Source organism: Ascaphus truei, chromosome 18 (assembly GCF_040206685.1).
Source record: "Ascaphus truei isolate aAscTru1 chromosome 18, aAscTru1.hap1, whole genome shotgun sequence".
Taxonomy (NCBI): Eukaryota; Metazoa; Chordata; class Amphibia; order Anura; family Ascaphidae; genus Ascaphus; species Ascaphus truei.
Genome location: NC_134500.1, coordinates 403,539 through 412,780, shown reverse-complemented (window position 1 = coordinate 412,780; position 9,242 = coordinate 403,539).

Genomic DNA, 9,242 nt, shown 5'->3' with positions numbered 1-9,242 from the left:
ACAATCCCCCCACGGTTTGCCCCAGGGCTGCCTAAAATGACCTGGGCCGCATGGTCATGAGCAGGAATAACAAGGGTGGAGGACATTGATTTCTGTTTCTAACATTATAAACCACCCTGACCTGCACGAAAATTAAAACCTGCCAACCTCGGAAATATTCAGATTCCTGCAGGTTAAGCATTTCATTTTATCCCTACACACCAAAGAGTCCCGAGCCATTTCCACCTACTGTATTTTGAGACATTGTACCGCACAAGATACCAAAAGAAAGGCATGCTTTAACGCATTTACCAAATACTTCTAAATACCGCTCCCTCGAAGAAATGCCGATACAGGCTAAAGTGGAAAGAGGAATTAAGAGACACAATGGAATTAAAAAAATATGGGAAACTGTGGCCAAGAGCTACATGTGCATAGTTGTATAGTGAACTGGTTCCAAATCAGGCACTCAGGGAAATGCAAGGAAACTGCACAGCATCACAACATGTGTGAAGGTAAGAGGGGGTGACCGAATTAGGGGCTCACCTCCAGGTAAATGCAAGCGTGAGATAGTTAATATCTTGTGTAATACACTGATGTGTATGCATTAAGGCATTTGAAAACTCACGGTAAGCAGGAGGGCCCAACGGTATCCCCACGAATGTCCAGAGGTTCTTCTGTTCTTCTTAGCCGTGATCCCAAGTGCGACTGCTCTGTCGCCACAGGTGAAGGGAACCGGAGAAGATCTTGATCCGGCTGTGAAGTCAGAGAGCTGGCGTGCTACCGATGACGTCTCGCCTACATGTAGTGCTCCTCCCCAGGGAGAAAAAACCGATGCACCGCCGGAATGATTCATGCAGAGGCTGAGAAGTGTGACTGTAAAAGACTTTATTGCAGCATAGTGGAGCTCTAGCGGATCCTCTGACGCGTTTCAGCCGCGGGGGAATCTTTCAGGCTGTGCATCGGTTTTTTCTCCCGGGGAAGGAGCACTACATGTACAAGAGACACATCTGTACTACCTCCAGGAAAAAATAATTTAAGTTACTATTTCGATGGTACCCAACGCCAGTTAGATTACATGCCATCAATGGAGAGCGGTCACCTCTGTGCTTCTGTGACATTTGGTGGCACTGCGCACTGCTTGCTCCATTATGGAGAAAAACATTTACCCTTAATTCTATACTAGGCGTGACACTTACCCCAGACCCTGAGTAGCCCTGTTAGGGAGGTGCCTACCAAACCTACCCAAACATATTGGTATCACAGATACTTCTGGAAACTATGGGGCAACATCACCTTTGACAAACGTAAAATTTGGTATGTGTTCTCCATGGAAAAAAATGACATTCTACCTGAGAGAGAGACCCCATCAATTCTTATACACGTGAGAATCGTGGCTGGGTGCGGACAGTGAGATGTAATATGACCCCAATGTCACACTCATGTAAGCCTTGCTGGCAAAATGGAGATGTGGCTGGTGAAGGTCCCTGAGCGGCCCTGAGAGGGGCCACGGGGTGCAGCTGGGCTTCTTTCCCACCTCCCCTCCCTCTCTCTCCACATCCTCCATACTTTATTACTGATATTGTGGGGATGTACAGTCATTCCATTATTCGTATCTCAAGTGCCCCACATGCTATATGATGGGACACATGTAAACTTGTTCCCCTAATCCCAAAAATAGGAAATGGGAGAGAATGGGAGAGAACAGGAAGAAGAAGAAAATTAAAATGTTCTGTTACAGGAAGATTTGATAAGATGACAATGGGAATTTTAATGCTGGTAAAATAATCACCGAAGCCACAGTCTGCACTGATATGTATTTGCTTGTTATATAGTGTAACGGGTATTCCCCCACCCAATCGCATATAGAGTGTATGTGAGGGGGAACCTATATGTTACCAGGTGTGGTGCGTTATACCTGTCAGGCTCACAGGAGGTCTGAGCCTCCGCCAGTGAGAGCCTGGGGTGAATCCTCTGGAACGTTCTCGGTTTCAGCGCCTCCACCTGTGTAGGGTTCTAGGGATGTAGAAGGTTACCTACACAGGACCCGCATATACAATAACCACATACTCAGGGATGTATATAACCAGTTTACTGTAACGCAGAATATATATGCAGGCAATAACACACACTTATAACATTCCCCCTAGGGAGTAACTCCACAGTCACCGTGTATCCCCACACCGTGTCCACAGCCCAACCCCCTTGTGCCGTGGTCAGCGCTGCCACTATGTGTAGTTGTGATATGTTAGGATACGTTGGTGCACATAGGAAGATACCTGCCGAGCGCTCCTGCACTCGGGCCTGCAAGCAACTTCGAAAAGGATCTGCCGCTTGGTGATCCCGTCTGATCCGATGTTGCCTCGCACAGGGCCCGCCAGCGGCGATCCCACCCTGGAGATAGTCTCTGTCTTTTAGGCACAGACTTGAGCCCAAGTCTCTTCTCGGGGAGCGCAGCGTCCGCTGTGTCCCTATCTAACACTAGTACTACTGTGACAGGGTCCCTAACCTAGGGCCTGTCCCTGTAGCACCACAAGCTGGGGAGTGAAGACCTATCTGGGGCCTAGGGGGTTAATGGCCTAATCCGTTCCCCTAGCTCTTCCCGGTCCTGACTGCTAACCAATCCTCACAGCACCTGCAGCAATGCACTGCAATCTACTTGATACCTGCAGTGAACGTGCTGCACACACACACGATGCCGTCTTGTCAGCCCTCACAGCACGGACAGCCGTGACACTGACAAGACTGCACACCACACGCACCTAAGGGCAGGGTCCCTAACCTGGGGCCGTCCCTTATTAATTACCCACTAACCTAGTGGGGAGTTGGGGCCTGTCTGGGACCTGGGGAACCTTACCTGGTGCAGGAGCCACTTGCTCCCTACACCCTTCCTCCCCTTCCTGCTCCCAGCTCCAACTAACTTGCTCCAAAGCCCGCGAAATGTATCTATCTGCTTGGGCTGAGAATCCTTGGCCCTCATGGGCCACTATGAGGCACCTGGTGCCTGCCTCGCTATGCCCCATGGGGGTTGTAGTCCTGGGGTGGCTGTCTTGGCATTGGGGTCGCGTGCGCACTTGCCCTGCGCATGCGCGAGTCCCTAATGGCTGCCGCAACTTTCTGGCTAGTCCTGCGCATGCGCGATCACGCGCACGCTCGCGCAACCCGTCATGGCGGCCCCCACTAGCCGGGTACGCCGCAGAGGCTCCAGGGACGCCGAGCACTCCCTGCACTGGCCCCCACCTTTGTGAGCAGCCCGCGGGCCCGTCGCTGGCTCCGGCGGGACCCGCGACCGCTCGGCTGACTAGAGAGGGGGTCTCTGGGAGCCAGAGGACACCGGGGCTACATAGTATTTGAGGTTGAAAAAATACATGCGTCCATCAAGTTCAACCTAGGCCAAATTTACACGACAGATACTTTACAGTGTATTGGTCCAGAGGAAGGCAGACAACCCCCCCCCCCCCCCCACAGTGAAATATCATCCAATGATATCTCATAAGGAGAAGAAAAAAAATTCCTTCCTGACTCCAAGAATTAGCAATCAGATTACTCCCTGGATCAACATACTTTACTTATTTGGTATATTCCTGTATACCTTTCCTTTCTACAAAGATGTTCAAACTTTTTTTTTTTAACAAACCTATTGTATCTGCCATCACAGTCTCCATGGGTAATGAATTCCACATTGTAACTGCCCTTACTGTAAAGTACCCTTTCCTTACACATATCTCCTGTATCTGCCATCACAGTCTCCATGGGTAATGAGTCCCACACTGTAACTGCGGTTACTGTAAAGTACACAGAAACAGAAAACTTGACTTAAATAGGTCAGCAACTCCAAACACTTTTATGATCATCGGAGTTCTTATAGCACTGACCACATGATCACAGTTACTGCCAGTGCTGTTTGATTTTAACACCCATTATTTTATATTCGTTTGATGACATTAAAAATATTTTTAGCTAACTCATAAATCAATGAGTGACTGAGTGATCTGAAACTAGGTTTTCTGTTTCTGTGTACATGTTTAGCCTTACCTAGTGAGCACCTCACCTACCTACATTGAAGCTGTAGCGGGGGCTTCTTGTTCTGTGTTGCTTGCTGTAAAGAACCCCTTCCTTTGTTGCTTGTGAAATCTCCTTTCCTCCAACCTTAAGGGATGGCCCTGAGTCCTTTGTACTGCCCGTGGGATGAATAGTTCTTTTGAAAGCTCTTTGTACTGTCCCCGAATATATTTGTATATAGTTATCACATCCCCTGTTAGACGCCTCTTTTCTAATGTAAATAAATCTAATTTAGCTAGCCTCTCCTCATAAATTAGATTGTCCATCCCCTTTATTAATTTGGTGGCTCTTCTCTGCACTCTCTCTCTAGTTCCATAATGTCTTTTCTAAGGAGTGGTGCCCAAAATTGTACTCCATATTCAAGGTGTGGTCTTACTAATGCTTTGTAAAGGGGCATAATTATGTTTACTTCCCTTCCATCCGGGGGCATGGCGGGGGGTGCAGCCATGATGTCACCCGGCAGATTCGCCCTCATTGGCTGAACCACCTGGTGTGGCCAGAGCTCCGTCGCAAGTTGTGAACACAGAATTAGTCAATGGGAGATCTAAGAAATTATCCTATTAAATCTCCCTAAAATAGATAAACATTCAAGAATTGAGATCATTGAGTTTTGGGTTTCAGGGTCACAAAAAAAATGACATTTTAATAAGTACTACTTTGTTATCAGTGACTCAAGTAGTTTATGCAAAAAAGCAGTGATTCGGTCAGGAGGTCAGTAAAAGTTGGCTTCTCAGCATAATTGATTTGCATAAACCTATTCACATCATGTCATTGATTGGAAAGGGAGAAAGAACACATGGAGAAAATGACATGTTTGCTTGTCCTGTACAGACAGGTTCTGCAGGCAACTTTATTTCCCAGCTGGAAAGCTAGGTGAGGGAATTTGGTTGCATTGTAAAAGGTCAAAAGCTGAAGAGAACATCTCTAACCAGCAGGGGGCAGCCGCCACAATGTCTGAAAAGATTTCACCCCAAAAGCTGTTAAGGTGAACGCTCTGTGTTTATCATGAATACAGGTGTTTGCAGCTTTATTAGGGATATTTATTTAAATCTCTTAACTGCAGAATTAATGCAAAATATTGCACCCGAATGATCAAGGATACAACAAAAGCATAAGATTTTTTTATTTGATGAATCGGACGCGATTTTGCACCAAAGAGATAGTCTACATGTTTAAATTAAACTACAAAACGCCCAAATCCTGTCATCTTATAGAAATATATATATATATATATATATATATACACACACACACACACACACACACACACACACACACACACACACACACACACACACTGTGTAAACAAAAGACTGATAGCGCCAAGTGACTAAAGTACAGGGATTCAAATAATATATATTTTAAATGTAACCAATGTGTACAATAGCACTGTCTGAATCATAAATGGGTGAAACAGGTAATATATCAAATTAACAGTGTGTGACAAAAAGTGCAAAATATCCAAACGTGTCCACCAGTGTAATAATATTGAAAGGTCCTTTTGTTAGGGTCCCTAACTGGTCCTAAAAAAAGCAAGAATACAGTTGGTGCAGGCGATGGTATGAGGATGACAGTATCTATAAACATATGAGAATCCCAAGAACAGACCTGGAGTCTCTCGCTGCTTCCTTAGGCCGCACGTATATCAAATATTGCCAGCTTCCAAAGTTCGCGACGCTCAGTCGCATTGTCGCCATCACGCTTAATATAAACGCACGCGGCGGCGGCGGCAATGTATTTGTTTTTGAGCGATGTCGCCGTCGCCCATCGTGGGCACTATACGCACGGCCTTAGGGAAACCAACCCGAATCTGAACTAGAAAAAACAGGTGAAGGAAAGTGTACGCTCCAATTAGGAATGTACAAATACAAAGGTGAAAATAAATCAACAGTACTTTAATAAAAAGACCCATATCTATATAGAGGTCATAAACACAAAAAAGAGAGAGATGATAAAATATCAAGACACGAGTGTCCAATGCGTTCATATAATATGAACCAAGACCTCTCTTATAGCAGCCACAAAGTGGCTTAGTGGGAATAATCTAGTAGTATCCACGAGGCGCGGTGAGGCAGAGCACAGCTGGACAAGGACTTCACAGGATTCCAGTGATGTGATAAAAAACTTCTTTATTGGGGCATCATGGTGCAGACAGGAACAGGAGAACTCTTACTCTTACGCGTTTCACGCCTATTTCAGCGCTTCGTCAGAGAGTGGGAATAATGTTCATGTAAACTCCCAAATCGTAGTGTAGTCTGGTTGCACTCTGTGAAAAGTGTTTGGGCGTTGGGGTGGTCAGCGGGGAATGTTGCCTTCGGGGTATATAAATAAGTCTTACAGAGATGTGTGATCTCAGAAAAGAGTCGTTGCCCGGTAAGTGTTACTGGGAACCCACACAGGAAAGCCGGAATTCCTGATCCAAATCAAGGAGTGTGCAATGAATCGCTGTCTCCAAAGCACTCAAGCAGATCCCAGATTATCTATTAAAGTTTATGGGGCCTATGCAGTAAGTTGCGAGATGTGTCTGTCGCCAGCGCAATTAGATCTTCTTTTTTTGCCGGGTATTTGCCGCTAAATGCTGTAAATGGCGATTGTGAGTAAATTGGTGAGTTCCACATGTTGCGCGTACACAGCGCAGCGCTTTGCGTTCATGCAGCAAGTGGCGGATGACGTAATGTATCGGTATGCCCTCCACTGCAATATGGGGTTAAGAATAATATAATTATTTTTAATCACACATCAAAAGTTTGACCTAAAATAATTTACCTGTAGTTGTGATCAATAGCCACTTATGCGCAGAAAGTTCCCTTAAAGTAGATGGGAGTTTCCATGCAAAGTGCCCAATCAGTACAAACACTTTAGTTGATCCCTGTGCAGAACCACTAAACAACACATGTAAGAAGTTCAGAATGACATGTAATACAAGTCAAGCTGCGCTGGCAACAGCAACACTACAATGCCACAGCAATGTCACTAGCAGCTGAAATGTTCGGCTCTCGGCGGGTTGTTGGTGCCTTCTTGGATTGGCGCAACTTTTTGGCGCTTTTCTCGCTAAGAGCACCGCCGAGATCTTACTCGGCATCTACTGCATTCAGAGTAGTGCTTAATATGGCGAAATAGCCATTCTCGCCACCCGCACAGCGCTTTATTTCCGGCAACAATAGCATGTGCCGTGTTTCAGTTATCTCGCACACATACCGCCATCAACTGCATACCATATGGCAATCTCGCCAAAAAAATGGCTAATCCAGCCTTCTCGCCACTTACTGCATAGACCCCTATATGTCAGCTCTTAGGGCAGTTCTATGCAGCATGCGGCCGCGCGGCCGCGCGTGCCTATGCGAAAGCGCGTGCACGTGCCGCATGCTTTTCGTGAGTATACTGTGTGAGTATACAGTGTTTATGTGTAATTTATTATTTATTAAAAAAAAAACATTGTTAAAAATAAAAAATGTATTAGATTAGCGCAGACACACATATACACATACACACACACACACACACACACACACACACACACACACACACACACACACACACACACACACACACACACACACACACACACATATACACATATACATACATACACATGCATACACATACACACACACACACACACACACACACACACACACACACACACACACACACACACACACACACACACACACACACACATATACACACATACACATGCATACATATAGACACACACACACACACACACACACACACACACATACATACACATGCATACATATAGACACACACACACATACACACACACACACACACACACATACATACACATGCATACATATAGACACACACACACACACACACACACACATATACATACATACACATACATACACATGCATACATATAGACACACACACACACACACACATACACACACACACACACACACACACACACACACATACACACACACACACACACACACACACACATACATACACATGCATACATATAGACACACACACACATACATTTGAGCGCAGGAAGCGGCGCGAAAAGATGAATTTCCTCATCTTTGCCGCTGTCTGTCGGCTCCCCTCTCCCTCCCGTGCGCGCGCGGCCCTTCTATAGAAAGGCTGACTCACGTCAGCCAACTAAAAATCCGCGCGCGCGGCGCAGCGCAGCACGCGCCCGGCGCTATAGAACGTGCCTTACCCAGTATCCCCAACATATCGGATCCATAATAAAAAGTTTGTATGCAGCCAGTACATGCTTGTGTATGTGGTGCTGGCAGTAAACGGGTCACTCGTCAGTGACGGCTGTGGCAGTAAACGGGTCACTCGTCAGTGACGGCTGTGGCTGTAAACGGGTCACTCGTCAGTGACGGCTGTGGCAGTAAACGGGTCACTCGTCAGTGACGGCTGTGGCTGTAAACGGGTCACTCGTCAGTGACGGCTGTGGCAGTAAACGGGTCACTCGTCAGTGACGGCTGTGGCTGTAAACGGGTCACTCGTCAGTGACGGCTGTGGCAGTAAACTGGTCACTCGCCAGTGACGGCTGTGGCTGTAAACGGGTCACTCGCCAGTGACGGCTGTGGCAGTAAACGGGTCACTCGTCAGTGACGGCTGTGGCTGTAAACGGGTCACTCGCCAGTGACGGCTGTGGCAGTAAACGGGTCACTCGTCAGTGACGGCTGTGGCAGTAAACGGGTCACTCGTCAGTGACGGCTGTGGCTGTAAACGGGTCACTCGTCAGTGACGGCTGTGGCTGTAAACGGGTCACTCGCCAGTGACGGCTGTGGCTGTAAACGGGTCACTCGCCAGTGACGGCTGTGGCAGTAAACGGGTCACTCGTCAGTGACGGCTGTGGCTGTAAACGGGTCACTCGCCAGTGACGGCTGTGGCTGCTCAGACCACGTGATAAATTCTTGGACATCTTCATTTGAAGGCATTGGTCACAGTGAATGAATTTATTATTATTTATTATGTCAACTCCGTCTAACCAATATTTTTTTGTGAAAATAAGGAACCAAAACCTGCACAGAGACTCTAAATATGACGCATCCAATTAGAATACAGCACGTGCATATCCTTATATTAACATTAACTCTCCACAGATTGCCATCTCAGGCTGATGTGGAAATACAACTCCATACATTGACACTAAGAGATGCAGAATGTCTCTCCTAGCCCCAATTTATTGCCAAAAATGCCTTT